Raw genomic sequence first — 13173 nt, 5'->3', positions numbered from 1 at the left:
CATTGTTAGTGTATAGGAAAGCTACAGATTTCTGTGTGTTAATTTTGTATCCTGCAACTTTTCTGTATTCCAGTATCAGTTCCAGTAGTTTTCGAGTGGAGACTTTAGGTTTTTTTATGTACAATATCATGTCATCTGCAAATCATGACAGTTTGACTTCTTCTTTACCAGTTTGGATTCCTTGTATTTCTTTGTTTTGTCTAATTGCCATGGCTAGTACCTCCAGTACCACGTTGAATAACAGTGGGGAGAGTGGGCATCCCTGTCTTGTTCCTGATCTCAGAGGAAAAGCTTTCAGCTTATTGCTGTTAAGTATGATGTTAGCTGTGGGTTTATCATATATGGCCTTTATTATGTTGAGTTACTTGCCTTCTATACCCATTTTGTTGTAGGTTTGTATCATGAATGGATGTTGAATTTTGTTGAATGCTTTTTCAGCGTCTATGGAGATGATCATGTGGTTTTGTCCTTCTTTTTATTTATGTGGAGGATAGTGTTAATGGATTTTAGAATGTTGTACCATTCTTGCATCCCTGAGATGAATTCTACTTGGTCATGGTGTATGATCCTCTTGATGTATTTTTGAATTTGGTTTGCTAATATTTTGTTGAGTATTTTTGCATGTATGTTCATCAGGGATATTGGTCTGTAATTTTCTTTTTTGGTGGGGTATTTACCTGGTTTTGGTATTAGGGTGATTCATAGAATGAGTTTGGGAGTATTCCCTCCTCTTCTATTTTTTGGAAAAGTTTAAGGAGAATGGGCATTATGTCTTCTCTATATGTCTGATAAAATTCAGCAGTAAATCTGCCTGTCTCGGGGGTTTTGCTCTTGGGTAGTTTTTTTATTCCCACTTCAATTTCATTGCTGGTAGTTGGTCTGTTTAGATTTTCTGTTTCTTTCTGGGTAAGTCTTGGAAAGTTGTATTTTTCTAGGACTTTATCCATTTCTTCTAGGTTTTCCAGCTTGTTAGCATATAGGTTTTCATAGTATCCTCTAATAATTCTTTGTAGTTCTGTGGGGTTTATCGTGATTTTTCCTTTCTTGGTTCTGATTCTGTTGATGTGTTGATTCTCTTTCTCTTTATAAGTCTTAATAGGGCTTATCTATTTTGTTTATTTTCTCAAAGAACCAGCTTTTGGTTTCATTGGTTTTTTTGTATTGTTTTATTCTTCTCAATTTTATTTATTTCTTCTCTGATCTTTATTATGTCGCTCCTTCTGCTGACTTTAGGCCTCATTTGTTCTTCTTTTTCCAATTTCAATAATTGTGACTTTAGACTATTCATTTGGGATTGTTCTTCCTTCTTTAAATATGCCTGGATTGCTATATACTTTCCTCTTAAGACTGCTTTTGCTGTGTCCCACAGAAGGTGGGGCTTCATATATTGCTTGATATCTATTTTAATTTGGTTGTTGATCCATTGATTATTTAGGAGTATGTTGTAAGCCTCCATGTGTTTGTGAGCCTTTTTGCTTTCTTTGTACAATTTACTTCTAGTTTTATCCGTTTGTGGTCCGAGAAGTTGGCTTGTAGAATGTCAATCTTTTTTAATTTACTGAGGCTCTTTTTGTGGCCTAGTATGTGGTCTATTCTGGAAAATGTTCCATGTGCACTTGAGAAGAATGTGTATCCTGCTGCTTTCGGTATAGAGTTCTTTAGATGTCTATGAGGTCCATGTGTTCTAGTGTGTTGTTCAGTGCCTCTGTGTCCTTACTTATTTTCTGTCTGGTGGATCTGTCCTTTGGAGTGAGTGGCATGTTGAAGTCTCCTAGAATGAATGCATTGCCCTCTATTTTCTCCTTTATTTCTGTTAGTATTTCTTTGACATATGTCAATGCTCCTGTATTGGGTGCACATGTATTTATAATGGTTATATCCTCTTTTTGGACTGACCCCTTTGTCATTATGTAATGTCCTCTTTATCTCTTGTTACTTTCTTTGTTTTGAAGTCTATTTTGTCTGTTACTAGTAATGCATCACCTGCTTTTTTCTCTGTATTGTTTGCATGAAATATCTTTTTCTCTCCCTTGACTTTTAGTCTGTGTATGTCTTTGGGTTTGAGGTGCATCTCTTGTAAGCAGCATGTAGATGGGTCTTGCTGTTTTATCCATTCCATTACTCTGTGTCTTTTGATTGGTTCATTCAGTCCATTTACATTTAGGGTGATTATTGAAAGATATGTGCTTATTGCCATTGCAGGCTTTGGATTCGTGGTTCCGAAAGGTTCAAGGTTAGCTTCTTTACTATCTAAGTGTCTAACTTAACTCGCTTATTGAGCTATTATATACACAGTCTGATGATTCTTTATTTCTCTCCCTTCTTTTTCCTCCTCCTCCATTCTTTATATGTTAGGTGTTTTATTCTGCACTCTTTTGTGTTTCCTTTGACTGCTTTTGTGATTAGTTGATTTTATTTTTTGCCTTTAGTTAGTATTTGGTTGGTCTGCTTTCTTTGCTGTGATTTTATTTTCTCTGGTGACATCTATTTAGTCTTAGGAGTGCTCGCATCTAGAGCAGTCCCTCTAAAATACCCTGTAGAGGTGGTTTGTGGGAGGCAAATTCCCTCAACTTTTGCTTGTCTGGGAATTGTTTAATCCCTCCTTCATATTTAAATGATAATCTTGCTGGATACAGTATCCTTGGTTCAAGGCCGTTCTGTTTCGTTGCTTTAAATATATCATGCCATTCTCTTCTGGCCTGTAAGATTTCTGTTGAGAAGTCTGATGATAGCCTGATGGGGTTTCCTTTGTAGGTGACCTTTTTTCTGTCTCTAGCTGCCTTTAATACTCTGTCCTTGTCCTTGATCTTTGCCATTTGAATTATGTATCTTGGTGTTGTCCTCCTTGGGTCTTTTCTGTTGGAAGTTCTGTGGGCTTTCATGGTCTGAGAGACTATTTCCTCCCCCAGTTTGGGGAAGTTTTCAGCAATTATTTCTTCAAATACACTTTTTTATCCCTTTTTCTCTCACTTCTTCTTCTGGTACCCCTATAATGCAGATATTGTTCCATTTGGATTGATCACACAGTTCTCTTAATATTCTTTCATTCTTGGAGATACTTTTACCTCTCTCTACCTCAGGTCCTCTGTGTTCCTGTTCTCTGATTTCTATTCCATTAATGGCCTCTTGCACCTCATCCAGTCTGTTCTTATGTCCTTCCAGAGATTGTTTTATTTCTGTATTCTCCCTCCCATCTTTATCCATTAGCTCTTGAATATTTCTTTGCAGCTCCATCAGCATGGTTATGACCTTTATTTTGAATTCTTTTTCAGGAAGATTCGGTAATCTATCTCCCCAGGCCCCTTCTCAGGGGTTGTCTGTGTGATTCTGGTCTGGATAAAATTATTCTGTGTTTTCATGGTGATAGAGGTGGTCGTAGGCAGTTGGTGCGTGTGTCAGCTGGGAGAACAAAATCCCTTCTTGCTTGCTGGTCGCCTTCCTTTCCTGCAAGTATGGTGACGCCTAGTGGCTTGTGTTGGGCAGCTGTGCACCTACGGGCCTCTGAGTCTGGCTTGGGCAGCTGTGGAGGCAGCTCTGGGTGGTTGTTGTGGGTGTAGCCACTCTCGGGCTGCTCCCCTGGTATGGCGGGGCTGAGCCAGAGGGGGAATGGATGGGAGGCTGTTTATCACCATGAGAAACCTCAGAGCTGTGCTGCTTCCCAGAGGGTTAGGGCGCCCAGAGTTCCCCAGGATTCCCAGCTGCTGAGCTGAGTGTGCCAGGATGCTCTGTCCAGATGTGAGGCCCCTGTCCCTTTAAGTCTTTCAAAAAGCACTCGCTTTTCTTTTGTCCCAGGGGTGCTGGCTGTGGGGACCCGTTCACATATTTTATTGTTCTGTTTCCCTAATATCCAGCACACCACGCACTGTGTGTCTGCACTCCTGGTGTGGATGACTAGGGCTGGGTATTTAGCAGTCCTGAGCTTTCACTCCCTCCCCACTCTGAGTCCTTTCCTCCCCCCTGGGTGAGCTGGGGTGGGGGGCATGCTCGGGTCCCACCGGGCTGCAGCTTGTATCTTACCCCCTTTCATGAGGTGCTGAGTTCTTGCAGATGTAGATGTACCCTGGCTGTTGTACTGTATCTTCTGGTCTCTCTTTTAGGAATAGTTGTATTTGTTGTATTTTCAAAAATATATATGGTTTTGGGAGGAAATTTCTGCTGCCCTTCTCATGCTGCCATCTTGGCTCTTCCCTTGAAGTGTTTTTTAGAAACAGAAAATATCATTAGGGATTGCTTTTGTTATCCAATTTGGCAATCTTTGCCTTTTCACTAGAGTGTTAAGGTCATTTGTATTTAATGTAATTTTATATATGCTTAGATTTAAATGTCATCTTGCTATTTGTTTTCTATGTTGCATCTTATTTGTGTTTCTTCTTTTTCTGCCTTCTTTTGGATTACTGAAATAATTTTTATTACTCATTTTATATTCTTTTTTAGATTATTAGCTATAACTCTTTGTTTTGCTATTTTAATGATGGCTGACTCTTTATACATTATAAGTATGATAAAGAAATAGTATAAACAACTTTATACCTGTAAATTTGACATCTTAGATGAAATGGAACAATTTCTTGACAGATTCGAGTTATCAAAACTTACTCAAAAAGAAATAGTTTACCTAAATAGTATAATGTCTCTTAAGGAAATTTATTTGTAGTTTAAAATCTTCTAGGCCAAGATGGTTTCACTCATAAATTCTATTAAACATATCAATCATACACAACCTCTTTCAAAATATAAGAAGAGGGAGAATCCCCCAACTCATAGTATGTGGACAGTATTGCCCTAATACCAAAGCTAAGCAAGGACACTCTATGGAAAGAAAATTACAGACCAGTATTCTTCATGAACATAAAATGAGGCCAGTCAGCATGATTATGTATTTTCTAAATTTAATTATGAGGTACATAATAGATGGAGAGTTGGATTTAACCAGACTTGAGGTTTAGCTATTTGAATGAGAAGTGAGAGAGGGGCAAAGGAATTGAGAGCATATGTAGAAGTATTAATATAATAATTGACCATGGAATTTTTGCTAGGTAGGAAGGGAAATGAAAACATGAGGGAAAATGGGAATAGTGGATTCAGTGAGTGAGACTGAAGTATCATTAGAGTGGGGAAAGATAAGGAATGAGCTAGAAAGAAGAAGTGATCATTGAAGAGTGGGATAGTTGAAACTAAGAAAAGAGATAAATAGCAGTTTTTTAGTAATGGTAAGGTCAATGGTATGGCTATATGGGTTGGTGGATAAAGTAGGGTGGAGGACAAGATAATTAGAAGTGAAACGTATGTTTAAAAGAACTGAGAGGCCAGACTCATGAAGATAATCTATGTGGATACTGAAATAGCCAAGAATTATGACAGGAATAGTGCTAGAGAGAGTGACAGTGAGGCAGGTGCTTAAACTTACAAGGAGTTAAGTGTGAGTGATATGGGTGTTAGTGACTTACTTCCCTGAGGACAGATAGTGGGTGATATAACCTGATGACATGAGAGTCAAAGCTGGGCGTTGTTACTGAGGAAAGAGGAGAATGTCCTGAAAGACAATCAAGAGGACACCTCCCTAACTTCTAGGCCTTGTGATGGTAGAAGTGTGGGAGAGAAATCAGCACCATTTAAGAAGGTTTCAGGGAGAGTAAAGGTCTCAGAGGAAAGGGAGCTAATTAAGAAGATGAAGGAAATATACAGAGAAACAGTTGTGGATATAGGGGAATTTGGTGATGATTGATCACAAATTCCAGCGAGCATAGTGGAAGGATTTCATAAGTTAGGGAAAGGTAAGAGAGAGTCATAAAAGGGGTAGACAAAGCTGTCTTAGTACACTCATACTGAGGGAGTGACTTAGATTGACAGGGTGACTGACTTCAGAAAGCAGAACCAGTAGGATGTATGCATGTTTGTGTCTGTGTATGTGGAGGGAGAGAGAGAGAAAGATTTATTACAAGGAATTAGATCACACAATTGTGAAGTTATGTGAGAACTGACTAGCAGATTCAAAACCCATAGAGCAGACAGTCAGGAAAGGAAGACTGCAGGCAGGTTAGAACTCATGGCATAGGCTGAAACTGTTGTCTTCAGGCAGTCAGGAGAAGATCATGAGCATGATGGAACGCTATGGTCATACCACAAAAAGCTGTGATCCACAGTTGAAAATTGTTCTTTATCTCAGGGAAATATCATCTTTACCTTTATAGCCTTCCAATGGATTCAGTTAGGTCCACCCAGATAATCCAAGGAAATATCCCTTACTTAAAGTTATCTGATTAGGGCTTTAACATCACCTGCAAAAGATCTTCACAGCAACAACCCAGAGCAGTGTTTGACTAAATAATGGGACTGTGGCCTAGCCAAAGTGACACATCAAAACAGTCCTCACAATGTCAGTTCTTCCAATTCATGAACATGGGATATCTTCCATTTGTTTGTGTTTTCTTCAGTTTATTTCATCAATATCTTATAGTTTTCAGTGTGCAGATTTGTTACTCCCTTGGTTAAATTTATTACCAAGCAATTTATTCTTTTTTGATGCTACTGTAAATGGAATTGTTTTCTTAATCTCTTTTCCTTTGTTTTGGATAGCTCTTTGCTAGTGCATAGAAATGCAACTGATTTTTATATATCAACTTTGTATTGTGCAACTTTACTGAATTCATTTGTTGGTTATAACAGTTTTTTGGTGTAGTCTTTAGTGTTTTCTATATATAAGATCATGTCGTCTGCAAACAGACAATTTAAATTCTTCCTTTCCAATATGGATGCCTTCTTATTCAATGCAATCCCTATCAAAATTCCAATAGCATTTTTTGCAGAATAGAAAGAAACAATCTAAGACTTTGGATGAGACCACAAAATGCCATGTATAGCTAATGCAATCTTGAAAAAGAAAAAAAAGTGAGGGCATCACTCTTCTGATTCCAAGCTATAATATAAGTTTGTAGTAATCAAAATAACATCGTACTGGCATAAAAGCAGACACAAGACCAGTGGAGCAGAATTGAGAGCCCAGAAATAAACCCACATGGCAAGTTAAATTTTGACAAATGTGTCAAGAATACACAATGGGGAAAGGATAGTCTCTTCAATTAATGGTGTTGGGAAAATTGAATATCCACAAGCAAAAGAATGAAATTGGAACCTTACCTTACACCATACACAAAAATTAACTAAAAATGGATTAAAGACTTAAATGTAAGGTCTGAAACCATAAAATGCCTTCAAGAAAATATAGGGGAAAATCTCCTTGACAGTTTTTTTGGAAATGATTTTTTGGTAATGACAGCAAAAGTAGAGGGAAAAAAAAGGAAAGCAAAAAAAAAACAAGGGGGATTGCATTAAACCAAAAAGTGTCTGCATAGCAACAGAAACAAAATTAAAAAGAAACCTACAGAATGGGAGAAAACTGTATGTCTGATAAGGGGTTAATATTCAAAATATGTAAGGAACTTCCACAAATCAATAGCAAAAACAGAATAATAACCTGAGTAAAAATGGGCAAAGAACCTGAATAGACATTTTCCCAAAGAATACATACAAATGGCCAGAAGGCATATGAAAATGTGCTCGACATCACTAATAATCATGGAAACATAAAATCAAAACCACCAAGATGCTTCTTTGCACATGTTAGGATGGCTATTATCAAAAGGAAAAGACATAACAAGTTTTTACAAGGGTGCGGAGAAAAGGAAACACTTGTATATTATGGGTAAAGTGTTGGTACAGCCATTATGGAAAATAGTATGGAGGTTCCTCAAGAAATTAAAAATAGAATACCATATGATCCAGCAATCCCACTCCTGGCTATGTATCCAAGGGAAATAAAATCACTCTCTTGAAGAGAAATTTGCATTCCTACGTTCATTGTGGCATTATCCACAACACCAAGACATGGCAACAGCATTGTGTCTGTCAATGGATGAGTGTATGAAGAAAAAGTGAGATTTTATATATATATATATAATTATTCAGCCATAAGAAGAAGGAAGTCCTGCCATTTGCAACAATATGGATAAACCTGGAAGACATTATGCTGAGTGAAATAAGCAAGACATAGAAAGACACATGCTGTATGATCTCACTTATATATGGAATCTTAAAAATTCAAATTTATAAAAGCAGAGAGTAAAATGGTGGTTGGCAGGGGCTGGGGGAGGGGGAAATGAGGACATGTTGGTCAAAGTACACAAAGCTTCAGATATAAGATGAAGTTCTGGGTATCTAATGTTTGTCATGGTGACTATAGTTAATAATAATGTATTATAAACTTGAAATTTGCTCAAAGAGTAAATCATAAGTGTCCTTACCACCAAAAAGTTGGATAACTATATGAGGTAATGGATATGTTAATTAGCTTGATTGTTGTACTCATTTCACAATGTATACATAATCAATTCATCACATTGTACACATTTAATATATATGATTTTTATTTGTCAAAAGAAATCTGTTAAGAGATTTTTGTATTCTTACCACAATAAAATTTAAGAGAAATGTGAGCTCTAAAAGGTAGAAAAACTAATACAAAACTAATAACTAATCATAATAACTAACAATTTTGAACATGTCAAAAAATAATAAAGAATGGCATTGTTTAGAACAAATTAACATTAAAAATAGTAATCACAATATTGTAACAGCTTGGTAGGGTGATAGCTGGAACCTAGAATTATGTATATAAATGTTTTATCCCTGTGTTGTACACTTGAAACTAATGTAATGTAATACTGTGCGTCAACTACCCTTCAATAAAAAATAATTATCTAAAAAAAAAAAATAGTGATCACAATTAGACTTTGCTATTTTCTCCAATCCAACATTCTTTGCCTTGTAATTGGGGTGTTTTAACCATTTACATATAATGTGATTACTGATATAGTTAGCCTTAAATCTGTCATCTTATTTGTTTTCTATTTGCTCCATCTAGCTTTTGTTTTCCCTTTACTCTTGTCCTGCCTTCTTTTGGATTGAGTATTTTTAAATTCCATTTAACCTCCTTTGCTAATTTATTAACTCTTTCATCATTTTACTGGTTATATTAGGGTTTATAGTATACATTTTTAACGTATCATAATCTGCCTTTAAGTGATGTTTTACCACGTCACAGATATTAGAAGAACCTTAAAATAGTGTATTTTTATTTCTCTCCTTTTGACCTTTGTGTTATTGTCATACATTTTAAATATGTTATAAATCCCACAATACTTTGTTATTATTTTGTTTAAACACTCACTTATCTTGTAAATACAATTAAATTAGAAGAAGAAAGATTACATATTAATCCATTCAATTACCATTTCCAGTGTCATCCGTTCCTTTTGGTTCAGTCCATATTTCCATTTGGTATCATTTTCTTTCTTCCTAAAGAACTTTCTTTAATATTTCTTGTAGTGTGGGCCTGCTGTGGATAAATTAGTCTGGCTTTGTATATCTGAAGTCTTTATGTCATCATCATTTTTGAAAGATATTTTCATCAGGAAAAGATTTCTAGATTGACAGTTTTTCTTTTTTTCAGTCATGTAAATATATTGCTCCATTGTCTACCTGCTTGCATTTTTATGATAATAAGTCTGTTCTCATTCTTTGCTCCTTTGAATGTAATATATCTTTTTTCCTCTGGCTGTTATTAACATTTTCCTCTGCATTTAATATGTTTATTTCCCCCCTTTGGCTGCTTTTTATATTTTCGCTTTATCACTGGTTTTGAGCAAGTTGATTATGATGGGTCTTGTCTTAGTTTCCTTCGTATTTCTTGAGGTCCTGTGAGCTTCTTTAATCTGTGGGTTTGTGCTTTTTCACCAAATTTAGAAAACATTGGCCATTATTTTTGCAAATATTTTTCTGTGCCCCTCCCAGTCCCCACTTTTAGGGACTCCAATAACACATGTATTACATTGTCTTAAGTTGTCCCACAGCTCACTAATGCTCTCTTAACTTTTTAAAATTCTCTTTTCTTTATGTGTTTAAATTTGGATAGTTTCTATTGCTATGCCTTCAGGTTCACTGTTTTTTTTTCACTAATATCTAATTTGTTGTTAATCCCATCCAGTGTATTTTTCATCTCACACTTCATAGTTTTCCTCTCTAGAAGTTCAATTAGGGTCTTTTTAAATATCTTCTATATGTCTAGTTAATTCTTTAAACATACATAATATATAGTCATAGTAAATGCTTTTATGTGTCTTTCTCTGCTAATTGCAATATCAGTGTCAGTTCTGGGCTGGTTCAGTTGATTGATTATTCTCCTCATTATGGGTTGTGTTTTCCTGCTTGCTTGTATGCCCAGTAAGCTTTCATTGGATACCAGATATTGTGAACTTCATATTGTGAATTCCATTGTTGTGTGCTGGATATTTTTGCATTCTTGTAAGTCTTCTTGAAGTTTGTTCTTGGATGTGGTTACTTTATTTGGAAAAAGTTTGACCCTTACAGGTATTGCTTTTATGATTTGTTGTGTGAGTCTGGAATAGTAGTCATCTAGGGCTAATTATTCCCCATTTCTGAGATAAGACCTTCTTGAGTACTCTACTCAGTGCCTTATGAATTATGAGTTATTCTATTCTGGCTAGTGGTAACAGGAAATATTCCTTTTGTATGGCTTTTCCTCTGGTTTTTGGTAGTTTCCTCACATGTGTACACTGACCGATACTCTGCTGAATACTCAAGGGAAAACCTTTGTAGATCTCCAGGGGCCCCTTTTTGCTCATCTCTTCACCTGCTGCCTTAAGGACATGATCCAGCACCTATGAGCTCTAGCCATCTTAGTCTCACTAAACTCTCAGTTCCATCTCCTCAACTTGGAGCGTGCTGGGATCCACCTGGGCACCCCCTCATTGTATCATGACCTGAAACCTCTCTCTTAAACTGGGCAATCTTAGGACTCATTTCATTTGTTTCCCATTTCTTAGGGAATACTAGTTTGTGTGGCCTGATAGCTAGTGGCTGAAAAACCCTAGTTTCATATATTTTGTCTAGATATTTTAGGGGCAGGGATGTTTCAAGTAGCAGAGTAAATTTATTACCTGTTACTCTGTCTTGGCTGGAAGCAGAAGTATTATCTTATTTAATATTTTTTTGTCCAAGAGCGCATTGAGCTATAATTCACTTACTATATAATTTATCTGTTTAAAATATACAAATAAATGGTTTTTAATATATAACAGAGTTGTACAAACATTATAATAATCAATTTTAGAACATTTTGTTCACCCTGAAAAGAAACCTCATACCCATTAGCAATCATTCTGCACTTTTCTCCAATCCCTCTCCCCAGCCCTAGGCAACCATTAATCTACTTCCTGTTTCTAATATATGTGCTTATTTTGGCCATTTCATATAATTGAATTCATACAATATGTGGTCCTTTGTGACTGGCTTTGTTACGTGGTATAATATTTTCAAAGTTCATCTGTGTTGTAACAGTACTTTATTATTTTTTTATTGCCAAATAATATTCCATTGCATGGATATACTACATAATTTATCAATTCACATAGATAGACATTTGGGTTGTTTGTACTTTTAGGCTATTATGAATATTCATGTGCAAAGTTTTGAACGCTCATATGCTTTCATTTCTCTTGGGTACATACCTAGAAGTGGAATTACTGAGTCACATTGTAACTCTATGCTAGCTTTTTGAGACTATCTAACTTTAATCCTCAAAATTCTGTAAGGAAGGTGTTATCAATCTTATTCTATAGAGGAGACATGGAAATTCAAGCAGGTTATTTGTCCAAAGTCATACTACCAAAAAGTAACAGGATTCAAAACAAAGTTTTCTTGGGAAATAGTCACTTTCATTTACTATTGTCAAGAAAATAGATTGGTACAATTGTTTTGGAAAGCAATTTAGCATATAGATTCAATTTTTTAAATGTTGACACCTATGGCCCAACAGTTTTACAACAAGGAATTTATACAATAAAAATACTATATCATCTACCAAAACATGTGCTCCAAGATGTTTATTATCAATTCATTGTAATAAAAACAATTCAAATAAATTGTTGATGGGGACTACATCTACACAATGGAATACGATGGAACCATTAAAAAGAATGTGATAGATACTTGCTGATAGAGAAAATGCTCAATAAATAGTAAGTTGAAAGTCAAATAGCAGGGTGATATGTACACTAGTGATCTCATTTGTGAGAGAAAACAAGAAAAACATATATGCTTATGCACATAAAATTACTGTAACACAAGTAAAATATTACTTAATTCGAGAAATGGGAATGAGAGGTGAGTATTTTTATTTTTTACTTTATGCTTCTCTGTGTTTTTTTAGCCTTTGTTCATGTGTTTGTATGACTTCTGTAAAAAGTTATTTAACAATAACAGGCATTGTGGCTTCAAATCCAGTGCTATTTTTCATACACCATAAATATATTTCCATCTTTGTATCTACCACTAAAGTCCAGCATGCCTTACATATAATAAGCACTAAAATACTTGTTGGAAAACATTCATAAAGAGAAAGGATTTGTTCCCTTTAAGAAAAGGCTAACTGGTGCCAAAAAGCAGGTTGTAAGAACAGTTGAGAACTTGTCTCAGGAAAGAAAACTCATTCAATTGTAATATAAATTGATAAGATAGGGATTAGAGTAAGTTTGAAGTGGGAAGTCTGGTTGCAAGAGCAACCTCTTCCTTATTGGAAGGAACACTTTACTTGAGAGTTTTTGCTGATGCAGGCACTGCTGCCTCCATTGTCTTTTTCATTTAGCTTTGATCATCAGGCAGTGAGCAAGCAAACTAGAAGGGATTCTGGGAGTTGGTGTCATAACCACAGCAACAGGCATGCTGGGACCTTTACAGGGAGAGAGGACAGAGTAGATTGGCAGGCAGCAATGGGAAGAAGGGAACCTCTGAAGTATAGGGCCCGACCTGAAGAAGAGAGATGACCCAAAGTCCAAGTCACAGGGTCCAGCGGGTGGGGACCAGCTCAGGTCTTATTTATACTGGTTTTGAGAGCCAATTTGGAGTCTGGGAACTAGGAACAGTAGTATTTGCATAGTGGTGAAAATCACAGAAATTTGAGTGGAAGTTTCTGGATTCCAGTGATTGAACTGGTTTGAAGAGGATTCAAGCCCACAGCTGGAGAGAGAATCATGACATGCTCCAGTTACCCTCTTAACCTAGGGAAACAGACTAGGCAAGGTCTAATCTGGTGGGGTT

This window comes from Manis pentadactyla, chromosome X (genome assembly GCF_030020395.1).
Source record: "Manis pentadactyla isolate mManPen7 chromosome X, mManPen7.hap1, whole genome shotgun sequence".
Classification (NCBI taxonomy): Eukaryota; Metazoa; Chordata; class Mammalia; order Pholidota; family Manidae; genus Manis; species Manis pentadactyla.
This window is presented reverse-complemented; position numbering follows the sequence as displayed.